Source organism: Ranitomeya variabilis, chromosome 4 (assembly GCF_051348905.1).
Source record: "Ranitomeya variabilis isolate aRanVar5 chromosome 4, aRanVar5.hap1, whole genome shotgun sequence".
Taxonomy (NCBI): domain Eukaryota; kingdom Metazoa; phylum Chordata; class Amphibia; order Anura; family Dendrobatidae; genus Ranitomeya; species Ranitomeya variabilis.
Window position 1 is genome coordinate 690,028,553 of NC_135235.1, and position 14,531 is coordinate 690,043,083.

Sequence of the window (14,531 nt, forward strand, 5' to 3'; positions counted from 1 at the left end):
GAGCTGTCACACAGACCGCTCTCCAGCGACCAACGATGCCGAGGTCCCTGGTAACCAGGGTAAACATCGGGTTACTAAGCGCAGGGCCGCGCTTAGTAACCCGATGTTTACCCTTGTTACCAGCGTAAAAGTAAAAAAAAACAAACAGTACATACTCACATTCCGGTGTCCGTCAGATCCCTAGCCGTCTGCTTCCCGCTCTGACTGAGTGCCGCTGTAAAGTGAAAGCAGATCACAGCGGTGACGTCACCGCTGTGATCTGCTCTTACTTTCCGGCCGGCAGTCAGTCAGTGCGGGAAGCAGACAGCAAGGGACCTGAAGGACACCGGAATGTGAGTATGTACGTTTTTTTTTTTTTTACTTTTACGCTGGTAACCACGGTAAACATCGGGTTACTAAGCGCGGCCCTGCGCTTAGTAACCCGATGTTTACCCTGGTTACAAGCGAACGCATCGCTGGATCGCTGTCACACACAACGATCCAGCGATGACAGCGGGAGATCCAGCGACTAAATAAAGTTTCAAACGATCTGCTACGACGTACGATTCTCAGCGGGGTCCATGCTCGCAGTAGCGTGTCAGACACTGCGATATCGTATGGATATCGCTGGAACGTCACGGATCGTACCGTCGTAGCGATCAAAGTGCCACTGTGTGACAGTACCCTTAGTGAGGACGATGAAACTCGTAGAAATGAGAGGCTTTGAGAGTGAGTGTGTATACGTCACCTCACCCTATATACTGAGATTATACGTCACCTCACCCTGTATACTGAGATGTGGGGTATATATTTTTACTATTAGTCACCTTCTGACTAACCTTCAGGTGGAGAAGACTGGTGAGACCCACCCAACCATGCTTCTTCCTGTGGTGTCCCATGAAAACAATAATACACATATTTAAACCAACAATTTACTTTTAGTGAGTGAAATTCGGTCACAGCGATAGGGGCGTGCACAGCAAGTGAATATCAAAGATCACAGATAAGGCACCATAGGCCATAAGAACTGGTACGAATCGATATGCCAGTAGGACTCCCGGCTCAAGTCCGACTTTGTACACATAAAAACTCTTAGGAGGGAAGGTGGGACAACGCTGCCTCCAGTTCCCACAGTTGCGAGGAGAAAGACGAAGTTGTCTCTAATGAGCAACAGGAAGGGAGGGGATAAGAATAATGAAAGAATATTGGGACACCAAACTTTAACCCCTTTTGAACTGGGCACACCAGTCAGAGGGCATCCAATAAATGATTCACGTGCCCTTCAGACTGGCGAGACCCACTGAGCCATGCTTCTTCCTGTGGTGTCCCATGAAAAACAACAATACACATATTTAAACCAAAAATTTATTTTTAATGGGTGAAGGTCAGTCACAGCGATAGGGGCGTTTACAGCACGTGAATATCAAAGATCACCAATAAAGCACCATTGGCCATAAGAACTGGTACGAATTGACTTCTTACACATCAAAACTCTTATAAAATAACAACTTGACCGCCAAGGAGGAGCAAAGTAATTTATACTGCGCTCCAACCTCCACCCGTTTGGTACAGGGCCTGATCTATACCGTCCTGAAGGCCAAAGAGAAAAATGTCCAAACCAATTTTCATGAGATGAACACCATCAGGCAACATCAAACTGGAATTGTCTCCTTCCAACTGATGATGCCTGATAACCACTCTGGCTGTAAAGCGTTTAGCGTGCGCCTGGAACGCTCCACAGCCACCGCAATCCCTCGCACCTTGCCATGCAACGCGGGAAATTACCTCTGACCAGACCAAGGTTATCTCCGGGAAGAAGCCTTGAAATTTATCAATGTCCAAATGCATCATGGTGAGTAGTTCGGCTAGATAGAAAGAGCAAAGATCATTTTTCCAAAACAAGACAACCAAAATCACAGGGGAGGAAGCGGCCTGATCAATTCATACAGCTTCAGAGAGAACCTGAGCCCTGTTCAAACCCCTGATTCCTCTCCAGAAAACATCAATGCTGTGGAAACCAAGGCCTCTTCCACCAGGCCGGCGCTCCGCCCTTTCTGGTGCCCAGGAAATTTGGGAATGCCTGAAAATCCACACGACAGGTTTCACACTTCCTGAAAAAACAAAACCAAAGTTAATGGAGTAATAATTCCGGTCTAATATACTGAGCAAAACAACAGGAACGCCATCTACCAATGCGCTGAATATCAGGATTAGACAAACTGGATAGGGCAGCCTCTGTGGCCACTCCAATCCTGAAAGAATGGGTGCCAAACTTACTAGGGGGAGACCCAAGTGAAGTAAGAGTTACGAAAAAGAGATTGAAACTGGAATACCGCCAGTGGGGAACCATCCGCATGAGAGAAAAAAGCATCCCCAGAACGGAGAAGGAACAAATAATTGTGAACTAAACCTAAAAAACACATAAGACCGGGAAAAGAAGAGAGGAACACCCAGAAACCCAAACCTGACGGGTCAAACTTAGATTTACGAATATGAATCTGAAGACCCCCATTGCAAAAGAAGACGTCATCATGCCGAAGGCCACCTAAAGTATGTGTTGACACAGGGACTAATTCGCTGTTTCTGAAAGCACCAAAAAAGACAATGCCAAAAGGGCAGATTCGAAAGAACGAATGATAGAGGTGGCGTTAACCGAAAGCGTAAGCCAATTAAAAGAAATAGGCCATCTGTTCTGATGAATGTGCCCCCTTTTCCAACCCTTGATGGCTTGACAAATAATAAAAAACTTTGTAGCATCCGCCCGACCATATAGCTGGAAATAAAAGGCCAAACCAGATTTTCAGGAAAATATGAATCATTTTCCATGGTTTCGATTAAACGTACAGAGCTATTGGCTGTAGTTCCTTGGTTTTTGAATGACACGCTGCCCCTCCCTCCAGCTATACAAGCTGGAGTAATGTGAGACCATGGTATGCCCGGCAACACAGGATCCTTTTAAGACCCTGACTGGTTAAAAGCAGTTCTTCTAGCACATGGATTTAAACTCTCCTTTATTCATTCAAACTCAAATATATTAATACAGGATAATCAAAGAGGCAGGAAACATATTTTTGGAATCTGCATGATTAAAGCGATTCACAGTGGTGTTTTTGGGCTTCTGCACCCACTAGAAATCAAGTAAAGTGTATATGCTTCCCAGTAACACATAAATATACACTCACCGGCCACTTTATTAGGTACACCATGCTAGTAACGGGTTGGACCCCCTTTTGCCTTCAGAACTGCCTCAATTCTTCGTGGCATAGATTCAACAAGGTGCTGGAAGCATTCCTCAGAGATTTTGGTCCATATTGACATGATGGCATCACACAGTTGCCGCAGATTTGTCGGCTGCACATCCCAAAGATGCTCCATACAAGGCAGGATGGATCCATGCTTTCATGTTGTTTACGCCAAATTCTGACCCTACCATCCGAATGTCGCAGCAGAAATCGAGACTCATCAGACCAAGCAACGTTTTTCCAATCTTCTACTGTCCAATTTCGATGAGCTTGTACAAATTGTAGCCTCAGTTTCCTGTTCTTAGCTGAAAGGAGTGGTACCCGGTGTGGTCTTCTGCTGCTGTAGCCCATCTGCCTCAAAGTTCGACGCACTGTGCGTTCAGAGATGCTCTTAGGCCTACCTTGGTTGTAACGGGTGGCGATTTGAGTCACTGTTGCCTTTCTATCAGCTCGAACCAGTCTGCCCATTCTCCTCTGACCTCTGGCATCAACAAGGCATTTCCGCCCACAGAACTGCCGCTCACTGGATTTTTTTTCTTTTTCGGACCATTCTCTGTAAACCCTAGAGATGGTTGTGCGTGAAAATCCCAGTAGATCAGCAGTTTCTGAAATACTCAGACCAGCCCTTCTGGCACCAACAACCATGCCACGTTCAAAGGCACTCAAATCACCTTTCTTCCCCATACTGATGCTCGGTTTGAACTGCAGGAGATTGTCTTGACCATGTCTATATGCCTAAATGCACTGAGTTGCCGCCATGTGATTGGCTGATTAGAAATTAAGTGTTAACAAGAAGTTGGACAGGTGTACCTAATAAAGTGGCCAGTGAGTGTACAATGTGGTATCAAAAGAAAGGTAATGTCGTAATAAGAAAAATTATACCTCTGTCATCTCTTTCCCAGGTTTACACCCAGAGTTATGACAAATAGAAGTTTATTTGTAACTTTCAAAAGGGGAGTACATTCCCTAGCTCCGCGCACCCTGTGAGGTCATCAAGGGGGATCCCTTGGTTTTGGGCAAAGGTATAAAACTCAGGCCCAGACAAAGGGGGGGCTTTTGCCTGGTACCCCTCCCCTTTCCTCCACATGGCATGCCAGTGACTGAAATGTGTAAGCTTCATATTTTAACCCTTTTATTTTGTAACTATCTATATACTGTATCTTTCTTTTGTAACATCTTTTATATTTTTGTAAACACTGCCTATATTTTCTGGAGTAAATCTATAAATTTACTAGTTTCGTTTTTCCTTGCTCTATAAACGCACCGCCTTGACCTCCGAGCTAATTAGGTTACCTTTTGGCTGGGCTCCTAACCCAATATTGGCTTTAATATAGAACAAGGAGCTGGTGGCAGCAAAGTGTTCTGGGGTATTTGGTACAGGAAAGATATATATCTTGGTACCGTGTTAGCCAGTGGATAGAAAAATATTTAGAATTGAGAGTCCTCAGTAAAAGGTATCAACCACTGATAACTCTCAATTCTAAATATTTTTCTTGGGTATTTGGGAGACCCTGGCAGTGACAGGACAGAGGTTTATGTGTGTATTTCCTGCCTGAGACGGGGGATATACAAACAACTCTCACTGCAGAGTGCCCAATAGCCAGTACACGTCAAGGCAACCTTTCTGGCGACTTCTTATCCTAGGTGTAGTTCCCTGACTGACCTGAGGTTAATGGGGGCACCAAAGAGCTGTAAGTTCCTTACTGGAGCTGGAAAGTGGGATATAATAAATCCCTGACAACTGGGGGCAACCACACACCCTCAGATCCTGACACAGCTATACAGTACTGAGCAACAGCCCCCGATACTCCCAAAGATCGCCGATGAAGTAATCAATGGTTACTTCCAAATAAATGTCCTGGGAGGAACAAATAGGTCTGTCGCCCACTAAACTACACCACTCCCTCCACGCCTTACCGTAAGAACGTCATGTTGATGGGGCAACCAAAGATCTCACCAGTTCCATTAAACGTCCTCCACCACTCACCACATAAGTGAGGGGCATGGGTGACCCTCCTGATTGGCCACGGGTAGACAGTTCCGAAATTTCTGCCAATCAAAATGAGAAAGAGAGTCAGCGATTACATTGTTCACACCTGAAATGTGTCGAGCTCTAAACCAAATATTAAAATTCAAACATTGCAAAACCAAAAACCTGAGCACCTTGATAAACGGGGGAGAAAGAGGATGACAGATAATTTATGCAGTGTACAACACTCATGTTATCAGTAGTGTTGATCATTCCGATACTGCAAGTATCGGAATTCCGATACCGAGTTCCGATACTTTCAGTATATCGGATACCGGAATCGGAAGTTCTCATAATGCAAAGAGCCAGTTTCATTTAATTCAGCCAATGAGGAATTATTAGAAGTGTGGGCACATCCTGTTCTACATGTTAGACATGTACCTACTGGCATGGCTGTGATTGGCTGCTGAAATGATGTCATGATGCACTATAAAAGTCGCCGCCATTTTGGGTTCACTCTGCTGTGAATTCAGTTAGGGACAGGACTCTGTGTTCTGACTGAGGGCCAGTGTTGAGATCGCGATTTGCTTCATTGTGCTTTACCCAGGCTAATTTAGCAACCGCTGTGTGAGAACCTTGTTTTTGCCTTGCAGCGCTGTTCACGGCTGTCTGCAAGGTCTCTGTGTGAGTGCAGCTCACTCTGTAGTCTGGACTGCAGCCACCGCTGGTTGTAGTCAGCTCAGGGTGCGTCACTGCCTCATACCGTTCCATTGTCCTTTTTTCAATTAGTGCAGCCTGCTGCACATTTTTTCAAATTCATCCTATTAGTGGCTTTCCATCCGTATCCTGCTAGATTGTGGAAAAACACTATATAGGAATACATAGAGGAGCTTTTTTGCTGCTGAGCATGATGAAGAAGAAAGTGTGGGAGAAGTTAAAAAGAAGGTGAAGAGCATGGAAGTAGTGAAACATAAATATCTGACAAAATATAAAAAATCTTAACAGTTAATATCTTTGTAACTCCGAACGTCTTAAAAAAAAGAATAATTCCTGCTATTCCATTTGATTGGCCTAAACCTCTATGCCTTTAATGTCTCCTCCACCTCCCCCAATACATTATTCTTAGTTGTTTTCCTTCATGTAGAATTAACATACAAGGAAAGACAGGGTTTATTTTAATTCCGATATTTTTGTCCCATTGACTTGCATTGGTATCGGGTATCGGTATCGGGAATATCCGATATTTTTTTGAATATCGGCCGATCCAATACCGATACGTCTGGATATCGGAAGGTATCACTCAACACTAGTTATCAGTCCAAAAAAAAACCCTCCTGTCCCAATGGAGGGAACCCAGATAGCTGTAACAATGGGGAATAGCTCTAACAGAGTGAGGTTTTTTAACCAGCATGAGGAGATCCAGGAATCAAGCCAATGCTCCGCACACCATTGGTCACCGAAAATAAAGCCAAAACCCAAAGACCTGGCAGCATCGGAACAAAGGGAAAGATCCTCATTAGTCACCTCTGGGGACCGAAAACACATGAGACCATTGTAGGACAAGAGAAATTCTTTCCAGACCAGCAAATCAGCTTGCAAAGGTGGTTTTATATGAATTTTGTGATGCAAGGGCTTAATACCTCTGGCTGACAGAGACAACCATCTAGAAAAAATTCTTCCCATTGGCATTACCTGACACTGCGAACGTGAGAAGTCCCAACAATGACTGCATCTGCCAAAGAGTAACTTTGTGAACTGAGCAAAAACCCTCAATCAACGACAGAAGTTTTTAATTTTTTTCAGAGGGAATTAAAACCATTGCCGTGGAATCAATTTCTATCCCTAAAAAGGATAGGATGGTGGAAGGATCAAAAGTTTTGTATTCAGATACAGGAATACCGACATGAAAAAACGGAAAGTATCCAACAAAAAACTGGCAAGACTCGGAGTCCTTTGGACCCATGAACAAAAAATCATCAAGGTAATGGGTAACTGCCTGGGAACTGGTGGCATACATGACTACCCACTCAAGGAACGTGCCGAATAACTCAAAATAATAGCAAGAAATAGAGCAACCCATAGGCAAACGTGTCATAATAATAAAAACCGTCCACAAACCAAAAGATGATGACAATGCGGAAGAACTGGAAAAAGACGGAAAGCAGACTCAATGTCTGATTTCACCATTAAAGCCCCCGGGCCAGCATGCCGGATCAACATAATGGCCCGATCAAAAGAAACGTATGAAACCGACGTCATTTACCGACGATCCTTTGGGGTGAGAGAGATGTTGAATAAGCCAAGACTTGCCAGCTCTTTTTTGGGAACAATTCCTAACGGAGAAATGTGCAAATTGTAAAAAGGTGGGGTCGAAAATGGACCTTTTATCCTGCCTAAAGAGACCTCTTTCTGGACCTTATCTGTTAGAATTAATGAAAATTCCAGTGCCGATTTCAAGTTGTGAGAAAAAGACGGCTGTCTAGTGAAAGAAACAGAGATGAAAAAACCTAACTGAAACCGAAACGCAACTGAGCTCCTGCTTCTTATTGGGATAGAGGTCAAGCCACGGCCCCATTGCGGTTATGCTCACTGAGGTCCCTTGGTTCTGGGTGGCTGTTGGGTTTTGAAGGCAATTTGGGGGGGGTGAGAGCATTTGATTGCGGCATGGGAACCTCAACAAGCTGGACACTTGTGTTTATATTTGCATAACACGTAAAACAGCAGTGTCCTTCATTAAACAACCAGCAGGAGCCAGGTCTGTGTACGGCCACTGACCCCGCTCCGGATGTATGGGCAGCAGCCGCTATGTGAAATGGGGGGGTGAATCTTTTTGAGACAGCATAAGATGAATCCATGTATCCGTGGCTTTAACTCCCCAACCCAAATGGGGTTGAAGAGCTAAGTGCCTCCTGAATTCCTCATCATTGCGCCACCAAGCGCTACCCCCATGAGCCTTGTATGAATTACCTATGGTTTTAGTTTACGGTCAAATGGTCTATCCACAGGGCTCCATTCTTTATCGATTGTGTGTTGATCAGGGGCCCAAATATCAACATAATCACTAGCCCAAATTTTGTTAACAGTCTCATCGTCTAAGTGAGACCCAAGGGGAGGTATACCGCAGAAAAATGCACCTTTATGTACTTGTAACACCCCAGATAACCGGATGTTACAGTGGCATTACTTTCCTTACGGGGAGAGTGATATCATGCTTGGAAGCGAGAAAGGATCCCTTTATCAGGGACTCAGCACATACAACACTTCTGAATCTAGGCTATAAGGGGGAGCTCTGATCCAGTTTGTGGGTGGCTTCCCTAGATATATTCTGACTGGATGAGGAAGTTAGTTCAGAAAGTCTGAGGAGAGCGAGGAGTGAGGAAGGAAAGCTGGGGCTGTGCAGCCACGTGAGGTGCTGCAGCTCCAGGGAAGGAAAGAGGAAAGCAAAGCAGTCTGTAAAGAGACTGAAAGGAGAGAGACGCGAAGGAGAGTGAAGAGCTGGAGAGAGAAGCTGCGGCTGAGCTTCCTCCACGCTGAAGCGCAATACCGGTAGCCGGAAGACCAAGGTTGTGGGGATAACTTCATGCCACACGACAGAAACCGGCGGACAGCTAGATTTCAAGTCACCTGTCCACCATTAACACCCGAGGACACAGTAGCAGACAGAGCCCGGAGTCATCTGAGAGACCTTGTAAAAAGGCTCGAGTTACTTGTAATGCGGGTAGCGTCTTACCCACCTGGGGGACAGAGAGAACTTGAGGACCTTGTGTGAGGCCTAAGGCAGCAAGGGACTACAACACAGCACCTAGTGGAAGGCTTCCAACCCCGCCGGACCAGTCCAGCACCTGTGATCCGATACCATGGACTGTGACTGCCTGAATTCCACAGTAAAGAGACTGCAACTTGTGTCCTCTGTATCTTTCTACACCATCTACGATCTGTCCCTACTACACCAGGAGCCCTGGGGACCTAGCTTCACCTGTGGGAAGCCATACCATCCCAGCTGCCATAACATCACCCCAGTGGACCCCTTTAAGCAGCGTCGGTCATCCCAGGCCGAATACCACAGGTGGTGTCATGAACAGTTCTTATTCCACAACCTCTTTAAAGACCTTTCCTTACCTTTCACCTAGACTATCTTGAGTGACGTGAAGAACGCCTGCTCCTCCTGGTATCACTTTATATGTTTATTTTCGTAGTATTATTTATGTAAGTCACTCTGAAAAGAGTCTAGTGTGGGCTGGTAAAAAACAATTAAAATAATTAAAAGGCAAAGGACCCTTACTTTTCCCTAGATTTCACATAACAAATAAGATTGGTTCAGAATAATATTTTTTGGATCACTGAGACATATAAACAGAAAGGGGTTTATTCCTAGCGCGGATATATTACTATTTACATAATCTTCTATATCTAACACGGAGAAGTGGCACGTGTCAGTATCTGCTGCAGGAAACAAGTATAGCAAGCGCCACTAGTATCTAAATATTAACATTTCCCACATGTCTACTTTACATCAGCACAATTTTGGAACCAAAATTTTTTTTTGTTAGGGAGTTATAAGGGTTAAAAGTTGACCAGCAATTTCTCATTTTTACAACACCATTTTTTTTTAGAGATCACATCTCATTTGAAGTCATTTTGAGGGGTCTATATGATAGAAAATACCCAAGTATGACACCATTCTAAAAACTGCACCCCTCAAGGTGCTCAAAACCACATTCATGAAGTTTATTAACCCTTCAGGTGTTTCACAGGAATTTTTGGAATGTTTAAATAAAAATAAACATTTAACTTTTTTTCACAAAAAAATTATTTCAGCTCCAATTTGTTTTATTTTACCAAGGGTAACAGGAGAAAATGGACCCCAAAAGTTGTTGTACAATTTGTCCTGAGTATGCCGATACCCCATATGTTGGGGTAAACCACTGTTTGGGCGCATGGCAGAGCTCGGAAGGGAAGGAGCGCTGTTTGACTTTTCAATGCAAAATTGACAGGAATTGAGATGGGACGCCATGTTGCGTTTGGAGAGCCACTGATGTGCCTAAACATTGAAACCCCCCACAAGTGACACCATTTTGGAAAGTAGACCCCCTAAGGAACTTATCTAGAGGTGTGGTGAGCACTTTGACCCACCAAGTGCTTCACAGAAGTTTATAATGCAGAACCGTAAAAATAAAAAATCATTTTTTTTCACAAAAATTATTTTTTGCCCCCAATTTTTTATTTTCTCAAGGGTAAGAGAAGAAATTGGACCCCAAAATTTGTTCTACAATTTGTCCTGAGTACGCTGATACCCCAAATGTGGGGGTAAACCACTGTTTGGGCGCATGGGAGAGCTCGGAAGGGAAGGAGCGCCGTTTGACTTTTCAATGCAAAATTGACAGGAATTGACATGGGACGCCATGTTGCGTTTGGAGAGCCACTGATGTGCCTAAACATTGAAACCCCCCACAAGTGACACCATTTTGGAAAGTAGACCCCCTAAGGAACTTATCTAGATGTGTGGTGAGCACTTTGACCCACCAAGGGCTTCACAGAAGTTTATAATGCAGAGCCGTAAAAATAAAACAAAAATTTTTTCCCACAAAAATTATTTTTTAGCCCCCAGTTTTGTATTTTTCCGAGGGTAACAGGAGAAATTGGACCCCCAAAGTAGTTGTCCAATTTGTCCTGAGTGCCCTGATACCCCATATGTGGGGGGGAACCACCGTTTGGGCGCATGGGAGGGCTCGGAAGGGAAGGAGCGCCATTTGGAATGCAGACTTAGATGGAATGGTCTGCAGGCGTCACATTGCGTTTGCAGAGCCCCTAATGTACCTAAACAGTAGAAACCCCCACAAGTGACACCATTTTGGAAAGTAGACCCCCTAAGGAACTCATCTAGATGTGTTGTGAGAGCTTTGAACCCCCAAGTGTTTCACTACAGTTTATAACGCAGAGCCGTGCAAATAAAAAAAAAAAAATTCCACAAAAATGATTTTTTAGCCCCCAGTTTTGTATTTTTCCAAGGGTAACAGGGGAAATTGGACCATAAATATTGTTGTCCAATTTGTCCTGAGTACACTGATACCTGATGTGTAGGGGGGAACCACCGTTTGAGTGCATGGCAGAGCTCGGAAGGGAAGGAGCATCATTTGGAATGCAGACTTAGATGGATTGGTCTGCAGGCGTCACATTGCGTTTGCAGAGCCCCTAATTACCTAAACAGTAGAAACCCCCACAAGTGACCCCATATTGGAAACTAGACCCCCCAAGGAACTTATCTAGATGTGTTGTGAGAACTTTGAGCCCCCAAGTGTTTCACTACAGTTTATAACGCAGAGCCGTGAAAATAAAAAATCCTTTTTTTTCACACAAAAATTATTTTTTAGCCCCCAGTTTTGTATTTTCCCAAGGGTAACAAGAGAACTTGGACCCCAAATGTTGTTGTCCAATTTGTCCTGAGTACGCTGATACCCCATATGTTGGGGTAAACCCCTGTTTGGGCACACGGGAGAGCTCGGAAGAGAAGGAGCACTGTTTTACTTTTTCAATGCAGAATTGGCTGGAATTGAGATCGGACGCCATGTCGCGTTTGGAGAGCCCCTGATTTGCCTAAACAGTGGAAACCCCCCAATTATAACTAAAACCCTAATGCAAACACACCCCTAACCCTAATCCCAAGGGTAACCCTAACCACACCTCTAACCCAGACACACCCCTAACCCTAATCCCAACCCTATTCCATAAATGTAATCCAAACCCTAACCCTAACTTTAGCCCCAACCCTAACTTTAGCCCCAACCCTAACTGTAGCCTTAAACCTAGCCCCAACCCTAACCCTAGCCCTAACCCTAGCCCTAACCCTAACCCTAGCCCTAACCCTAACCGTAGCCCTAACCCTAACCCTAACCCTAACGGGAAAATGGAAATAAATACGTTTTTTTAATTTTTTAATTTTTCCCTAAGTAAGGGGGTGATGAAGGGGGGTTTGATTTACTTTTATAGCGGGTTTTTTAGTGGATTTTTATGATTGGCAGCCGTCACACACTGAAAGACGCTTTTTATTGCAAAAAATATTTTTTGCGTTACCACATTTTGAGAGCTATAATTTTTCCATATTTGAGACCACAGAGTCATGTGAGGTCTTGTTTTTTGTGGGACGAGTTGACGTTTTTATTGGTAACATTTTCGGGCACGTGACATTTTTTGATCGCTTTTTATTCCGATTTTTGTGAGGCAGAATGACCAAAAACCAGCTATTCATGAATTTCTTTTGGGGGAGGCGTTTATACCATTCCCCGTTTGGTAAAATGGATAAAGCAGTTTTATTCTTCGGGTCAGTACGATTACAGCGATATCTCATTTATATCATTTTTTTATGTTTTGGCGCTTTTATACAATAAAAACTATTTTATAGAAAAAATAATTATTTTGGCATCGCTTTATTCTGAGGACTATAACTTTTAATTTTTTGCTGATGATGCTGTATGGCGGCTCGTTTTTTGCGGGACAAAATGAAGCTTTCATCGGTACCATGGTTATTTATATTTGTCTTTTTGATCGCGTTTTATTCCACTTTTTATTCGGCGGTATGATAATAAAGCGTTTTTTGCCTCGTTTTTTTTTTTTTCTTACGGTGTTCACTGAAGGGGTTAACTAGTGGGACAGTTTTATAGGTTGGGTCGTTACGGACGCGGCGATACTAAATATGTGTACTTTTATTGTTTTTTTTTTTTATTTAGATAAAGAAATGTATTTATGGGAATAATATATATTTTTTTCTTTATTTAGGAATTTTTTTTTTTTTTTTTTTTTTTTTTTTTACACAGGTGGAAATTTTTTTTAAAACTTTTTTACTTTGTCCCAGGGGGGGACATCACAGATCGGTGATCTGACAGTTTGCACAGCACTCTGTCAGATCACCGATCTGACTTAGAGCACTGCAGGCTTACCAGCGCTTGCTCTGAGCAGGCACTCGGTAAGCCACCTCCCTCCCTGCAGGACCCGTATGCCGTGGCCATCTTGGATCCGGGACTTGCAGCGAGGAAGGAGGTAGGAGACCCTCGGAGCAACGTGATCACATCGCGTTGCTGCGGGGGTCTCAGGGAAGCCCGCAGGGAGCCCCCTCCCTGCGCGATGCTTCCCTATACCGCCGGCACACCGCGATCATGTTTGATCGCGGTGTGCCGGGGGTTAATGTGCCGGGGGCGGTCCGTGACGGCTCCTGGCACATAGCGTCGGATGTCAGCTGCGATAGGCAGCTGACACCCGGCCGCGATCGGCCGTGCTCCCCCCGTGAGCGCGGCCGATCGCGCTGGACGTACTATTCCGTCCTTGGGAAGTAGGGCCCACCCCACATGGACGGAATAGTACATCCAATGACAGAAAGGGGTTAAAAATAATTTAAAAAAATAAAAAAATCACAATATTCTCACCTACCGGCGTTCCCGCGCAGCGTCAACGATGCTCCCGGCAGCTAGCGTTATTTCTTAGCAACACATTGCGAAATCTCGCAAGAAGTCGCGGTCTCGCGAGACCATGACTTCTCGCGAGATTTCACAATGTATTACTACGAACGCTAGCTGCCAGGAGCATCGCTTCGCGGGAACGCTAGTAGGTGAGAATACTGCGATTTTTTATTTTTTTTAACCTGTTTGTGTTGTGTATGCGTTTTCACAGCGGTTTTCCGCATACACAACAGTTGCACATAGCCTCGATGGGTCTGTCAGAAAGACCGGCCCAGTGCACATGTTTTCCACAATCTACACAGGATCCTTCATTTCAACGTCTTGACGGATCCTGTGCAGATTTGGAAGACGGAAGTGTGAAAGAAGTCTAAGCTACAGGAGGGGGTGCTTCCTTCTCCACCAAGATGCTGGTGAGGCAGGACGCATCTTCCCTCCTGATTCTGTCTCTCACTGCTGACATCAAATCATCATCAGCCATCTCTCACCAGCAGGCAGCACAGCACGCAGGACAACGCAGCCTCCAGGTTCCACAGTTGTGAGGAGACAGACAGGAAGAGGATGAGACAACATTTATAAAGAGGGCATAAAGGGAGGAGAATACAGGGGAAGTTGTCCCTAATGACCAACAGGAAGGGAGGGGATGCGAATAAAATTGGGACACAAAACTTTAACCCCTTGTGAACGAGACGCACCAGTCAGAAGGCATCCAATAAATGATTGAAGAGCCCTTCATTGTGGGTATAGTTTGACATTTTGAATTAATAAAGTTTAGTTTTATCCTTTTGTCAGTGAATCTTCTAATCAAGGGATCATTTTATATGTAATTATACATTACTAGATGGTGGCCCGATTCTAACGTATCGGGGATTCTAGAATATGTAGGTAGTATAT

General features: G+C 44.4%; 1 long non-coding RNA gene across 1 annotated transcript; it reads right to left on the reverse strand.

Annotated features, from left to right (window-relative positions):
• Positions 1 to 1,106: 1,106 nt before the first annotated feature.
• Positions 1,107 to 14,183, reverse strand: LOC143767726 (uncharacterized). Its single transcript, XR_013213761.1, has 3 exons — positions 14,126 to 14,183; positions 5,139 to 5,270; positions 1,107 to 2,090 (listed from the first exon to the last, which is right to left on the reverse strand). It is a non-coding gene; the product is annotated as an uncharacterized LOC143767726 (long non-coding RNA).
• Between the last annotated feature and the right edge of the window lie 348 nt (positions 14,184 to 14,531).